This window comes from Mercenaria mercenaria, chromosome 7 (genome assembly GCF_021730395.1).
Source record: "Mercenaria mercenaria strain notata chromosome 7, MADL_Memer_1, whole genome shotgun sequence".
NCBI classification, from domain to species: domain Eukaryota; kingdom Metazoa; phylum Mollusca; class Bivalvia; order Venerida; family Veneridae; genus Mercenaria; species Mercenaria mercenaria.
Window position 1 is genome coordinate 29315155 of NC_069367.1, and position 17286 is coordinate 29332440.

Genomic DNA, 17286 nt, shown 5'->3' on the forward strand with positions numbered 1-17286 from the left:
CTAAGTGCACCTTTCCGCTCCACCACGACCACCCCACCCCCTAAAAATAATAATAAGGTCATGAAAACGTGATGATAACTTCCAAGTGCAATTAAGTAAGCTGATCTGTCGTACAATGAAAACTATGAAAAAGAGGGGAAAAAGAGAGGATGTTTTTAATGTTCCGCTACAGTCTCTGAGGCATGATTTTAAAAATCTTAATCTGACTCCGAAACCATATTGTATAAGTGTTACATAAAAATTAGTACACAGACATTCATTGCCTTTTACGATTCTAACTAACCCATAAAATGGCGATTTAAATGTTGCCATACTATTTCTGTCATAAATGTACTAAATTGTATTATTTTTGTTTTATTTTAAGTCGAAGTAAGAAAAGGGAAGGCGCAGCTACATCCGAAGATCAAAATTTTGCAAAGCAGAGTGTTTCATATACAGGTATGACTAAAAATCCTTTACTTTCCAGGTCGAAAGAAACACATTTTACTTGACAAAAAGTCCTATATATCACTTTGCAACGTTTTGAGTTATATCGGTTTGCATTGATAAACAAATATAATTCGTTCATAACGATTTTACTGCACGGTCAACGTCTCCTATTGAATACAAATATATATCGATTAGAACGTTTATGCGTAAATCGACGTGTACGTATTGATTACAAATGCATTTCGTTCACAATGGTTGCGGTGTACATCCGAATACTTCGGCTTCCTTCACAACGCATTAAGTGTGCATTCGATGTCTACCTATTGATAACTAATATATTTTGTTTCAACGTTTTGAGTATACATTCGACGTGTCCGTATACGCGTTAATTACAAATAGACTCAGTTGCAAATTGTATTTAGTTGAATAATCTAAATCTAGACGCTTGTAAGAAATTAGAATCTTAATGATATTATTATCATTTATTTCCTTATGATTAGAGGAGAGTGAGAGACAGGACACAGTTGAGATATCATCGCTTCAGACTAGAAAAGTCAATCGTTCTTATATGGTTCAGGAAACAAACAAAGTATTTGAAGAAGAAGTAGATTATGAAAGCGTCGTCGAGACAGATGACACCTACGAAAATCCGTAGGTCTCTGATAAGAGCAGTAACTGTCGACTTTTGTTGTTGTTATCACTGTATATTATTTTCAGATTACTACTTTTGTATATTTTATGATTTCTTCAGAACGCTTATTCATTATATTTAGAAAGATAAATACCTGCCCATTTGTGTTTTCGCTCATATCAAGATGGGCATGTTCATTCTCAAATAATCTGACATAGAAAGTATTTCTCACATTTCACAGTAACATATGAAATTAATACTTTAATTAAGACTTTTCTAACATACGCAAAATTAATGTACAATCTATGAAAGTGTTTTGTATGAGTCACCTCTTTTGTTTAACCGGGTAAAATTCGGAATAATTAATCTTAATATATGTATCTTTTTAATTAAACGTTTGAAACTGATGTTTTGAATAAGACTTATTTCTTGTGAAATATGAGCTGAATATTACTTGTATGCTATTTATTTTGTACTACATTTTTAGAATTGGTTCACGTACGGAAATGCTTAGAATTATACGATGTTATGTTATTTTGAGACTTTATCTGTTAAAGTTCTTTTTCAAAAATATAAATTAAGTAAATTTTGACAATAAATATCTATAATAAAAATAAACATGATAAATAGATAAAAATTAATAAAAAATAATCCGTCAAGTAACTCGTTGAGTGTATGCTTGCGGTATTCACGAAATATTTATTTCCTCATTTTAATGTTATTGCATGATACATTGTTATATTCTTTCCTTTTAAAGAATTTGGTATTATGAATATTCATCTTGAATGGGTTATCGACATGCAGACAGTCCGTCAGCATTTGTTCAAACCAAAGCAAGACCCAATTCAATGTTTAATCAGCTTTTTCAGGAATAAGTTTTGTGTTGATATCTCTTTCAATATAAGGCAATAACGTATGTGTTTCAGAAACACCTTATACATACTTTATATATTTAAGATACTTGAAATGTTTTATATTTTTGATTAAGATATTTTGCACCAAACAATATTGCATAAATTGTAATTTTTCTATACAGCGCTGTGCACATATGAAACTTTATGCAAAAACGATATAAACAAATACTAGTTCTTTCTTTTTTTTCTGAATTTAAAAGTAAAGAGGCAACGTTTCAGAAACGCTTGATACGGAATTGGTAGATCAAACAGAAGCTTTTACATACAGAAAGGTGGTCATTTAATGGTCTTTAAAGAGTATATTAGTATATTCAATTTACTTTAAACAGTAATAAGCGAGCAGTTAATGTTGCTGATTGTCTCTCCGCTTCGGACTCGAAACCTCTCTTAGGATGTGAATTCTTTCATCAAGCCGATTAGCTATATGCCGGCTGTATTACCCTGGTAAAATAATGCTCGGCGGAATGCCTTGATTTTCATCCAACACGAAAAAAGATGAAAAATCACCATATGATCTATAATAGTATCGATATGACTATGTAGAACGCAACAAAAGTATAGTATAAGTTTCGATTTCTGTTAGTAACGATATTATTCTATTTGTAGTTTTAATTCGCTTTTCGTAGACAATAATAGCTGATCATATCTAATAAAATATCAACAAACAAATTCAGAGTTAAATTGTTCCTTCTAACTCTTTGATTCTTTGATCACAAAAGGTTCATAAAGGTGGAGGATAGACTTCTGAAAATGCGTAGTAAAGCTAGTTAAAGACCATTTCTTGATACATGCGACTAAATTTTAAAAGTTTGTGAACAAAAACAAGAAGACTTTGTAGACGGTTCTCATTGTCGATTTAAACATCTCCACCACCCCTACCCCTCCCCCACGTGACTCAACAAATTGTTTCACATGACTTTGTAAGTAATTATTTTACACGTATGCTTCAAAAGTGGTCTTGTGTCTTAGGGGTGTGTGTAGGTGTGTGTGTGTGTGGGAGGCGGGGTGGGAAGTGTTAAAGGTTGAAAAAAGAAACAACATACAGATTTTCATAAAATGAATTATACATAAAACATTTTGTCACTTATTGCATATATTTCTTAAACCTTACATATCTACAGCTTTAGTCGTTTTTGTAAATATTTCAAGCAAAGAACACACAATAATAAATAAATAGAAGACATAGATAGTAAAGCTTGAAAGCAGACTGATCCTGATAAGTATATGTTATGAATTTTTCAATCAGGTCTGTTGCTTCTTGACAATCTAAGTCTGTCGATTGAGTATCATCAGGATTGAGACAACTGCATATGTCGCAAGTCTTGAACTAAGCAAGTGGCTTAGGCATATACAATAAGATGTATGTTTCTTCAACCTAAACATGACAAAGAGTTATAGACGAACTTCTATAGGAAAAGTGCCACGTGGTGCAAATACCTATTTTAACCCTTTGTAAAAGATATATAGACGAGCTTCTATGGAAAAAGTGCCTCTGTGGTGCAAATGTTTTTTCACCTTCTGTATGACACAATCATTGCGCACCTAGAATGCATTTTAAGAACAACCTTTGCTTTAATTCGAAACAAAGTACCACTTGATCCAGCATCCTTAACTGTACCAGAACTAATCAGACACTAACTCCTGAACTGACCCTGGTGCCTCTAGAACTAACATTTATGCTCCAATAACTAACATTACACACCAATAATTATCACCAATTCACCCACACTTCTGAAACTTATTTCGTAGCTGACCGAAATACTATTAAGGACCTCCAAAGACCTAACACTTACACTCCAAGAATATCTGTACCATTGATATATTGGACCAGTCGGTATTTTATTACTAAATGTATTGTTATGTTGTTTTATTCTTTTTTATATTGTAGTGACAAAAATCACATTTAAATGTTAAATAGGCATTAAAATATATATTATAATATATATACTCTGTGTGGTGGGCTCTATTATATAAGCACAGCAGAATTTTGCCAACAGATAATTAAGGGAACTGAAAAACTAAACATACTCAAAAAAAATGTAATATTAGGGACCTTGAAAAGAGCAAACTATGCATACAGAACTTGGCAAAATATGTCATAAAATGCTAAAACCCAGGCACCCCTGAACCTACAGTGGCCTAGGCGTTCTCCTACACCCATCCGCCACAAATGAAGAAGACCAGCAGCTACACTAGTATTTCTCAAATATTTTGAAGCCAACTACACCACTGCATGTAATCAATTTATAAGCCGCACTATGAGGAAATCAACATAGTGCATTTACGAGCGGCATGAATCCAGACCAGCCTGCGCATCCGCGAACTCTTGTCAGGATCCATGATGTTCGCTAATGGTTTCTCTAATTGCAATAGGCTTTGAAAGCAAACAGCGCGGATGTGCAGGCTGGTCTGGATCCATGCTGGTCGCAAATGCACACTCCCTATAATACCCTTGTTAGTACTGCACATGTGTAAATACAATATTGCAATAGATGAATAGAACAATAGGCTATGGTCAATAAATCAGTTATCATGTACACTCGAGTGGAAAGAACTGAAGTACAGTTGTATGACCAAAACTTTTGTTCCACTTTTATTTTTTGCTTTTCACTTTTTTCAAAATACATTTCCCTTTGTCAAAAACTGTGGCAAAGAAAGAGTAAAAGAAGAAAGTACAGCACAAATGTTTTATAATATTAACTTCCTTAGAAAATGTACAGAATCAGTCGAAGGGTATGAAATTGCTAGTTTCACAGCTTGCAGTTCGTAAGGTATATCACAGGTAAAAATAGTTCTGATGACTGCAACTGCTGATGAAATCTACAGTTTAAGAATTGCTTAACCCAGTGACATTACCGAACCTGGGTAAATCAAAATCTTTATTTCTTCTAGTATTGGTATTTCGAAGTCGCAATTGTTTCCATATCGAAAACGAATAAGAGCTAGTTATTTCTATGGCAACAGAAGGTTAATATTTTAACGAAAGAGGAAGCATTCAAAATTGTTAGTCTTGATTCTGTTATCTATATGTATGTTTTTCTTCATTCTTGATAAGATTTCCGCCAATTGTTTAAACATCTTCCTGTTATTGAAATGAAATCGAGGATTCTAAAAGAGGTATTTCTGAAATCATGAAATCGTGAATAATAGAATTCTTGAATTTTTGACATGAAATAGGGTTGTGCAATATTGAATAATTGAAATCTTGAATTAGTGGAATTCTGAAATATTGAAATCTTGAATAACTGAAATCGAGAAATTTTTAAAATTGTGAATTACTGAAATATTGAATTACTGAATAAATGAAATATAATGAATAAATGAAATATTGAATCTTTGACATGAAATATTGAAATCGTGAATTTATGAATTATTATTATTATTGAAGTTCAGGAATTCAAAAATCCACGACTTTTGTGTGAAACTTCGAAAATGTAAATTACTGAATTTCAAAAACTCACAATTTCAAGAATTCAGGATTTTTTTAGTGAAAATTAGAAATCGTGAATTTGTGAATTAATGAACTTTATGAATTCACGATTTCAAGTATTCACGATATTTGCGTGAAATTTGGAAATCGTGAATTTGTGAAATCGTGAATTTTTGAAATTCAGTAATTCACATTTTCCAAATTTCACGCAAAAGTCGTGAATTTTTGAATTCCTGAACTTCAATAATAATAATAATTCATAAATTCACCACTTTTGCGTGAAACTTCAGAACTGTGAATTATTGAATTTCAAAAATTCACGATTTCAAGAATTCAGGAATTTTTAGTGAAATTTAGAAATCGTGAATATGTGAATTGTTCAACTTCATGAATTCATTAATTCACGATTTCAAGAATTCACGATTTTTCCGTGAAACTTTGAAATCGTGAATAATTGAACTTCAAGATTTCACGATTTCAAGATTTCAAGAATTCAATATTTCATATTTTTTTCATGAATTTTGGAAATCGTGAATTTATTGATTATTGAACTTAAAGAATTAATGAATTAACGATTTTAAGAATTCACAATTTCATGAATTGACGATTTTTGCGTGAAATTTGGAAATCGTGAATTTGTAAAAATCGTGAATTTAAGATCTTCAAGAATTCATGATTTCACAAATTCACGATTTCCAAAATAAACGATTTTTATACATGTATAAAATTTGGAAATCGTGTATTTGTGAAATATTGAACTTCAAGAATTCATGAATTCTCGATTTCAAGAATTCACTCATCTTGCGTAAAATTTAGAAATTGTGAATTCCTGAAAGTTCAAATAATTCACGTTTTCACAAATTCACGATTTCAAAATTTCACGCTAAGATTGTGAAATATTGAATTCGGGAATTCTTGAAATCGTGAAATCATGAAGTCCTATGATTCACAATTTCACAAGTTCATCAATTCACCATTTCTAAATTTCACGCTGAAATCGTGAATTCATGAATTCATGAAGTTCAACAATTCACAAATTCATGATTTCTAAATTTCACTCAAAAATCCTGAATTCTTTAAATCGCGCGAATGCTTCAAATTCAATAATTCATATTTTCCAAGTTTCACGCAAAAGTCGTAAACTCTTGATTTCATATATTCGTGAATTCTTGAATTCCTGAAGTTCAATAATTCGCGACTTCTAAATTCAATATTTCAAGTTTTCAAAAATTCAATATTTCAATAATTCACTATTTCAAGAATACTCGATTTCAATTATTTAGGATTTCAATAATTCAGAACTTCACAAATTCAACATTTCAATTATTCCATAATTCAAGATTTCATTTATTCAAAAATTCACAATTTCATAAATTCACGATTTCCATATTTCATTTTCAAAAAAAATCAATATTTCAATTATTCAAAATTTCAGTAATTTACAATTTCAAAAAATTCTCGATTTCAGTTATTCAACATTTCAATATTTCAGAACTTCACTAATTCGAGATTTCAATTATTCAATGTTTCACAGCTTCATGAATTCACGGTTTCCGTATTTCATGTCATAAATACATGAATTCAATTATTCATGCTTTCATGATTTCACAAATACCACTTAGAGAATTCTCGGTTTCATTTAAATACTTAATGATTTCACTTTACTGCACGAGTTCATACTCAGAAATCATGAATTCTTGAAATTGAAATGTCACCACCGGTCTTTCGTAGTTTTGCAAACTAATTGAAGGTTTGGTTTAATTGGGGTTGCCCATAAGAAATATTGAAATGTGTAAAAGCCTACACATGCCTCTGGCACGGACATAATTTTTAAGATTAATATTTGAAGTATAGAATGAACTCAATGATTTCAAGGTAACAGAAAATATAACAACACTGATTTAAAGATTTTTGTGACGTTAAATCTACTGAACTGACATGAGCGTGTGAAGTTATTTTATTTAATTAAACATACAAATATTTTGGTTTGTGTCAATCTTGTATTCAACAATATCATATTCCTTCAACAAAGCGAACACCATCAAACAAAGACGAAATTACGTACAGGGGCAACAGTATTTTGTATATTCCTTTATGTGTGAATGAAAAGGTTACGCAATAATTGTATATGTATAGACAAAGATATATCCTATACTTCCTTGTTAATAAACCAACAAAACATTTTATCTCTGTCTATTTTTTAAGTTTGAAAAATTATTTACATTTATGACCAGTTTAATGGTGGCGTTCAGGATATAGAGTGGCGTCGGGGAATGGATGACAGAATGTTCCTATCTGCAGTTGTTATCATGACTTTTGGCAATTCTTTATGTTCTTATAAAAATTCTGAATAGTAAAATATTTTGGGCATTTTTGTTAAGCAATACGTAATTATAAACGAATCTTTATGATAAAAATCATGTTATTTTTTTACACAAGTCATGTTGTTTGAATATTCATGCAAATTTGAGAAAATTAAACAGATCCACGCAACGTTAAAATGCTTTACAATGGTCGTTGATATATAAATTGATTTGAAATAAGTATGCTTACATACAGATAAACGGTAAGAGTACAATTTTCAATTGATTCTTTTGTTACCATGTTTACGATCCTGTTACATTTAAGAAAGAGAAATCGCGATGATAATTATAATCGGTTTTTATTTATTGAAGGTGTGTTAACCTTATTGAGGGACATTACAATATTTGTATTAAATACTCCTTAATCCATGTAAAACTCTATAATGAACCATCTAACTTTTTTAGAATGTTCATTAAGTTCGAATGATTTCATGAAGATTATTTCATTTGATAAACAATAAAATAATCTTAAAGTACTAGTCGTATGATTATTTAATTCACTTTCCATTTAAATAAAGCGTCTTCCAAATTTTTGTCAGCTTTATGTTGTTAAAGATTCTTTCAAAATAAAGACTCCAATACTTTGCAAATATCTGAGCCAGGTTAAATCTCGCCAACAGTTCCAGCGAGTGTTTGTCCAATTCGTATCATTTACATATAAAGGGATGTGTTGATAGCTTCGAATAAAGGCAATGGTATATTATATTAGATGTCCTTTTCAGTTGATATGATTCCTTACATTAAATGCCATATAGAAAAAGTTTATGTATCGAGGCGTGTCTGCACTTTTAGCTCATAACAATACTGAGCTAAACACCGGGGATAGCGGATAAGTCACGCTTCACTAATTGACGTTGAATCATATCTAACATTACCCAGTCACTTCAAATATTCAAATGTTCTATATCTTTTAATAAGTTGAAGTTCAACTTCCTTCGAAACTTGCCTTTTAGTAGTGTTGTTATGCTATTGCTAAAGAATACTCAAAAATTCAAAAATAACACAATGCATGTTACCAAAAACTGTTTTAAAATTTATACATACTTTGTCCATTAGTTAGAAGTAGAAGTAGAATCAAACAAAAGAAGGAAAAAGACTATTCAAAATATACAGGTATTAGAATAAATAATCAATCATTAAAGTATTAAATAAGTTAGGCTAATGTAAGATCGAATTTTAATATATTTTTAGGTAATTTATTAGGAAGTCAAAATGTAAGTTGTGCTCAAGGGTACTGGAGCGATGATTGCAAAAATAAATGTTCCAAAGGATGTTCGTACATCGGGTGTGACAAAGCTACCGGCTCTTGTTTTGGATGTAAAACAGAATATCAGGGGAAATACTGTGACATGCCCGGCTCGTTGTGTGCGTGATCGTTTCAGTGTGAATTGCACCTCCTGTTACGCTGGCTGGTATGGTGATTCGTGCAATATACCATGTCACAACAATTGTGTCGCGTGTTCACAATCTACGGGTGTGTGTAACACATGTAAAGATGGCTTGTATGGGAAGAACTGTAACATACGATGCTCAAAAGGATGCAACAGAAATTATTGTACAAAGTCAACCGGATACTGTTCGAGTTGTAAATTGGGTTGGTTTGGCTCAAATTGTGATAGACAAAAATCTGTCATAAAGGCTTTCATAACATTTCTGGATTATGCAGTTACTGCAATTCTGGGTTTTGGGGTTCGCAATGTTCAAATGTTTGCCCGACGAATTGTGAATGTTGTGACAAATCTGACGGTATATGTTTGTTTTGTCCTAACGGTTTTTGGGGAGGTAACTGTTCGCAAACATGCAGAACTAACAACTGTAAAATATGTGATAAAAATACAGGTAGCTGTAAACTTCGGGTTTTGGGGACCTAACTTACAAATGTAACAACTGCTCCACAGGAAAATACGACATTTCTACCGGTGTATGTGAAACCTGTCCGGCTGTGTTGCAGGGGAACATTGCAATATAAGGTGTGACATTTCAACCTGTACCTTCTGGTATTGTGAGAAAAGGCGAGGTTTTGCGTGTTTGATTTGCGATTACGGATTTTGGGGACCATTGTGTGAAAGACCATGTAGTGAAAATAACACCTGTAGCAGCTGCGACAAAAGTACAGGAAAATGTGTGTCTTGTCATGCCGGATTCTCGGGAACACTTTGCGAGAACAAATGTAAGAAAATTATCGGTTGTAGAAATTGTGACAAGAACACCGGAAAATGTACTTCGTGTAAAAGTGGATATTTGGGAAATGGTTGTGAAAAGGAATGTAAGAACTGCGAAAGTATTTACAATAGAGATACAGGAAAATGTTCGTCTTGCAAGCCGGATTATGGAGCATATTTTGTGAAAAGAATTGTATTAAAAATACCAGTTGCAGCCATTGCAACAAGAATACAGGAATGTGTTCCTCATACCTAAATGGACATTGGGGAAAAGCTGTGAAAAAAATTGTGATGAAAACTGCCGCAGTAGCTGCAATAAAGATACAGGAAAATGTTTGTCTTGCAAAGCCGGATTCTGGGGCACATTTTGTGAGAACGAATGTAATGCAGATGACTGATGTCTTTATCGCGGCAAATTCAACGGAATATGTGAAAAATGTGTTTCTGAGGTACTGCGTGTGAAAAGAATTGCACACCAAACTGCGCATGGCATTGCGATAGAGAGACAGGAAAGTGTTTATCATGTTAACCTGGATTTAGTGGTTTCAGTTGTGATGCTATATGTGAAAATGACAACTGTGAAATTTGCAAACGGTATGGTGAGAGTCATTCTCGACAAAATGCCGAGCCGGATTCTGGGGTCAAAACTGCAAGTCTGAAAAATGCATCGACTATCATATGTATGAAGGAAGCTGTGTCCAATGTGATGACGGTTTCTGGGGGACATCCTGTCATTTAAGGTGCCACAACGGTTTTAAATGCTGTAATGTCACTTCCGGTACTTGTTCTCAAGAATATTTCTGCTTGAGAACAAACGATATGGTTAACACAGCAGGTATTCTTCTTTAAAGTCTGCTGAATAAATGCTGGAGCGGACCTACGTATGTCAAAGAATAGAAGTTGACACATATAGTAGATATAGAATTAAAAGAAAATTGAAAAAGTGGAATTAGTACGAAATCCACTTTATATTCCTTAAAGCTGCATCATTTTTGCCTTCACTTTCAACTTTTCCTTTTTAGTGGTTCTTCTACAGACAAATAGCACCTTGGTTACAGTTGGTATTGCATTAATTGGATGTTCTGTAGCAGTGCTTTTCACAGCCATTGGTGTATCATGCATGCTAAGACGGTAAAAATAATTTTCGATTGCGTCTAAATATAACCTAAAACCATAAACAGATCTCACGAAAGTACGACATTTCCAACATGATAAAGTGAAAATGATATCTTTTTTGTGCATGTATTTAATACTTTATGAAGTTTTATTTTTTTAAGAACAAATACTGCTTCATGCTTTAACCGAAACTTCAGACGCGCCCTAGATAGCTTTGGCAACCTTTTTTTTTAAATCTAAAAGAGCACATGTGAACTTTCGCACATTTATGTACAAATATTTTTATTAGATAGAGCATGATAAAAATAACGACAACAAATGAAAACTGCAAAGATTGTAAAGCCACAAAAATACAGATATCCAATCTACAAATATAATTTGCAAGGATACGGAGTTGTAGATATAGAGTCGTTGGGGTTTTATCAGTTGATTTCGTGGTTTTATTTATCCTCGCAATAAAATCTGCAATAACTAATAAAACCCCCTTTTAGTTTTTATTATCAAGATTTGAAATCTCCAAATTTTTCCCGCGTAAATGCTGTTTCGAAAAACAAGCACAAAAAACCATAAAAAATTACGAAGCTAAATAACTTCCACCGTAGTTATTCGGCCTTGAGACTGCTAAATTATCCTTTCCAGTGGGATCACACAAACCAGAAAAGAAAATGTACTTAACTTTCTTTTAAGTGTTTCAAAGCTTCTGTTCCGTCAAAGAAAAATCTACCCTCTTTTTGGCTTCGTTGTTCCAATACTTCCGCTTTTGTAGATTTGTGGTATTATTTAATCACCATTTGAGTTTGGTGCTTGCTCTTTATTTTTGTCTATTGAAATTTGCTATGTTATGCAGACTCTGTCACCTCAGATCTCTAAATGCTGGTTTGTTCAGTTTAGTCATTTTTTAAGGCTAGCCCAATATTACAATCGGAGACCATCCGCCGCTTTATATGAAACTGCACTCCATTGTATCGCTCATATAATGGTCCAATATGAACTGCCTTATGTGCACATATGCGGATATCTGGTAATATGTTGGTTACTTGTAGCATGTTTGAATACTCTGTTCAGACCGAGGCGTCAGAGGATCGACCCTAATAAGCATTTTCACTATCGTGGAGTAGGGTTATTCGTTCCGAACCTGCAATATATTAATTTTTCTGACGATGGTCGACATGTTGGTTTCCACTTTTTATCTTGGAGGAATGTTGTTTCTCTGAAAAAGCTAAATGAACAAAATCACTTAAAATCATTACAAATATAAACACTTATTTCTTCTACTCTAGACAAAAGTGATCATAAATCAATTTTGTTTTTATTCACAGTCGAAGCAAACAAAAGGCTGATGCAGCTACATCAGAATATAGAAATGTTGTACAACAGAGTGTTTCATATACAGGTACGGCTAGAGTCATCTCTGTACTTTCCTGCACTTTTAACATTCTTTTCAATTGACCACAACCACTTCTAAACTACATTTCGTTCATTCTAGCAGTTTAAGTATAGATTTAACGTCTCACAAATCTCTTTTGATGTTAAGTTTGTCTATATTCTCGTATACATTAAAAATCAATTATTGTCTTACATGTAATTATTATCAAGTGGATCGTGAGGGACAGGCCGAAATTGTGATGCCATCGTTTCAAGCTGGAAATGACAATCACACATACGAGACTCCGGAAAGGTTTGAAGAAGAAGATTATGCAGATATCCATGAGACTGACATGGTTCATGAAAACCCATAGGTTCCTGATCTAAAACTTTTAGCTTCGGTTATGATACTGTATGTGACTTTTAGACCTAATGTGTACCTAATTAATATGTTATAATTCTGACATGTTTTATTTTATATGTTTTCACCGGTTTCTAGTGCGTGGGATATGCAAAATATTTATGTCCGGGGATATTGACATAAATCCAAATAATACATACACTCAAAAAATGTGTCGATGAAACTATAAACTGCGATTATATTTAAATGATTATCATGATTAGACGCTCTCGGTTGGCCGCACTTTTTATTTTTGGACGCCGTCATATTTAATATTTAATAGTTAATAGTTAATTGAATATTACGGAACGTTTGAAAATTTGCTAATAAACACCTAGTTAATTGAGCGCTTTCATTGGTTTAGTATTTAAAAGCTGTCCATGAAAGAAAGATAAAAATCAGACTATACTTTTTGAATGTTTGTTTGGTGTGGAATAATCAGTATGAAATAATAAGGGAAAAACGAAGACAAATTTTATATTTTGTACCTGCCTTTGTTGAACTCGTTTATAAAAATCATTCCATTTTCCCCTTTATTTAGAATTTAGATAGGATGAAAATAAAAGCTCGACTTTAATGGCGGCAAGCCACACGAACTTTAGCGTGCCGTGAATTGGTTATAAATTTTTAATACAGTGTAACACCACACGCCTCTTTGCAGACTGCATAGATTGAAAAGGTCAGCAGTTTTTTACACTAGCAGGTTTATTTACAAGATGAACTATACTAAGAATCGATACAGGTATAAATACATCAGTTTTTTTTAAAACAGTGTTTGTCCTTTTAAGGATATTCCGCAAATTGAAATTAAAAATTCATGTGAAAAATCAGAATCTTCGAAACAGCTTTGGAAATGCAAGGACACAAAAAAAAATGATAGAAGTTGAAATGATATATCTGTAGGTAAATTTGCGAGCACGAAAGCTACGCTAAACCCTATCTCCACAGTGCATTGAAAGAAAATGAGTGAACATTTTCGGTGCAAAATTTTGATATCGTATGCAATCAAACTTCTACAAAATATATATTTTCAAATAAAAAAAAAGCAAAATAATGCATACGAGCATTACCTTTTCAAGAAAATATTGTTAAACATTCTAATGCGCAAAACACGTGCACAGATTTTCTTAAATATTTCGCCGCCATGTTTATTTCAGGGAATTAAATATATGATTGTTCTTTTTCCTAAGATTTCCTTACTGAAATATATATGTCTCCTTATTCATGGCTAGGGGTATACATTGAGCATAGTTTGGCACTGTCCGATCTCCTTGATCTGTTACCGATCCTTTACATTTAAAGAATAAACGCAGTGTGTAAATATAGTATTTCGCTTTACACACCTCTTTTGGCCAAGAAAGCCTTTTCACTTAAAATTTGTAAGCATCCGCTGGCAAACTATTAATGAAAGATCGGAACTTTTTCTAAAACAAAGTTCAATTTCAATCATTTTCAAAAACTGGAAATATTGCACATTGTGTTGAATATACAAATAAAACAAAAATCCCCAAAATAAACCATTTTAGAACTATTCCGGGAACTAAACGTTCCAGCCGAACAACGCATTTCAAGATGACACAAAACTGAGTTCTCTTTGTAAACAATGTCAAAGTTCCTGTAAGAGAAACTGCTGAAAAGGAGAAGTGCTTACTTGTTTTAGTTTTACGTCCTGTAGAAAACAACCAACTTGCAACTTTAGAAAGCATATATGTTCTATAATTATTCCAATATTGAAAACTGTCCGATCATTTTCGTGAGAAATAAAACGAAGCAATTTTAACTATTTGTTTACACTTCAACCATGTGAAAGTGTCACAGGGTGAAAAATGTGGGACTCGAACCCGGGGCCTCGGAATACCGTTCCGATGCTCTACCGGCTGAGCTACCCGGCCGCCTACACACTTTCTCCCCGTTTTAATACTCAAGTCTTTTCCGTGACACATTTCCCCACCATTTTGAAATTCGTCTTCGAATTTCAGTGGGTACTTTATATATAAGCAATTACAGGCGTCGGAGACTAACCAGTGTAATGCCGTCACGGTCCCATGTTGGGCGCCAAATGTCACAGGGTGAGAAAAATGTGCAGCCAGACCGGGACTCGAACCCGGGGCCTCGGAATACCGTTCCGATGCTCTACCGACTGATCTACCCGACCGCCTACACACTTTCTCCCCGTTTTGATATTCAAGTTCTATACCGTGACAAAAGTAAAGGCATGCACTATATCGAGACTCCCATGCATTTTCAACCTCGTGGTGAATAAACTGAGTTTACTTTAAAGTATGGTGCCTCAGTTGAGCCAGTTATCTGTTAATTTTAGAGAACATACATTAAAGCAGTGGTTATTAGATTATGCATGTGTACGAATATTTCAAAGTCTACTCTATATAAACGACGACAGAAAACAAGTGTGCACTTGGCAAATAGCAAGACTATTATTTTCAGGTGTATACTGGACACTGATCCCAATGTTTGTAATTTTCAGATGAAGAACGCGTGACCCTGGCTTTCGTAGAGAGTGTTAGTACTGGACCGATGCTTCCGCTGATCCATTGCGACCCTCTAATTGTGCGCAACAAAAACACGCATCGAATGGTACACTACATGGACTGACCGGGTCAATGTGTAAAGCCCGTGTTTTGTTCATTGCCGTATTCACTCAACTGAAAGTGGTAACGGATTTACTTTGTTGTTGGATTTAACATGGAGGTAATATACAGATGCTATATAACATCCATGGATCAGCGTAAATACTTCGGAAATAGCGGACTTGACAGTTTTAGGCAGTAGAAATCAACATAGCTGTTTTTCAAAAATATTTTTTATTTTTGTACAGAAATAAACGCATCCTTGGTGCAAAATGTAACGCCCCCGGAGGCGCTTAAACGAAGGGATGCTGAATGTCAATATGGTAGAATGGTCTTGTCCTTGTGTCCGATCCTGGAGTTCTACACACTGACGACCAATATTTAAAACAGACATTGCAACCGATATTTTACAAGTTGATCGGTATATATTAATATAGATGTGCCCTAGAAGGAACTTTTGTAATTCTTTAACTTGTTCTTACTGTGTTTAAACATTCTGCATAAATTCTCGAATTGTATAAAACATGGATAAATCCAAATTGGCTAGTTTTCGGCGCATGAAACATCTAATAAGGAATCACTATACACATCGGGCACAATAAGGTCTAACTTGTCCCAGAACAGTATGCGGAAATACAGTTGCCCGATGTTTCAAGATTGTCTAGAAAAATATTTGCATATATCGTGATAAAGAAAATATTTCGATTGTTTATATAATTTATAAATATATAATTACGTATGTGTGAAAAAGTTACGTATAGTAATTTCGGTAGTTACCACAGAAAGTGCCGAAAATTCCATTTCCGACGAATTTTCCTTGAGATAAGCAGCGCGTAAGTACATCACTTTCAGTATAATAAATTAAACCTTTATTAAACTTGCACAATCCTTGAAACGAATTTTAAATCGTTGCTAAATCTTGTTCACATTAAGTCTGAGACTTGTCTTACAATTATAGGCAGTTCGGTACACCAAACATAGAAACAATCTAGTCCACACATTGCACTACTTTTATCTATGTTGAAAATAGCAACATGTATTTTCGTTTTAATACATGCAGTGATCAGGTTTGGAAACAGATTTTGTAATAAGTTTAGTTCTATTCAGTAAGACAATTCTCCTATGCATTAATTGAAACTTTGAACTACCTTTTGCCATTCATGATTTTTTAATAAAGTAATTGAAAATGATTTATAAATGTAACCAAAAAGGAAAATTACAGATAAATATCTGCTTTGTTTATTTCCAAATTTCAGTTTTACTTTTTATACAGCTACTTTTAGTTGAGGTCTTGCAAACTGAGCTGTTTTTGTACTATGGAACAGCTGCATTTGAAAGCTTTGGTTCACTATATTTTCACACCGCGAATGAAGGTGACTCTAAATTCAAGATGGCGGAAGTACCTTTAATAATTTGTATTTCTAAGCCGAAAACTTCCATGTTACAATAACCTAACAACCCTTTTCTAAATCTTTCATATTCCTTAACCTTCTGTCTAACCCGATCTCGTATTGTTCAATTAACTGATTCCATTTCTGTAAATTATTTCTTTTCCTCTAATGCTATCCTCCTGATTCCCGTCTCTCTTCCTAGCCAACTAGTGTGTTCAAACAGTCCCATCCCATGACGACATTTACCTCGGTGCAGTGAAGAAAAGCAAAAATGTGGTACCTGCATAAATGCTAAAAGTTATTCAATTTGTAACGTATCGGCCGCATCAGTAAACTGTACTGAAACACAAGACGGTGAAAATATCCATGAAAATGTTGACGAAATAAGTTCGTTATTTGCTATCTCAATAGCAAGATATTTTGCCAATAACACAAATAGAATTTATAAGACGTTCTGTTGGAAGCACAGTGTGCATCCGAACAAAATATTAGTATAC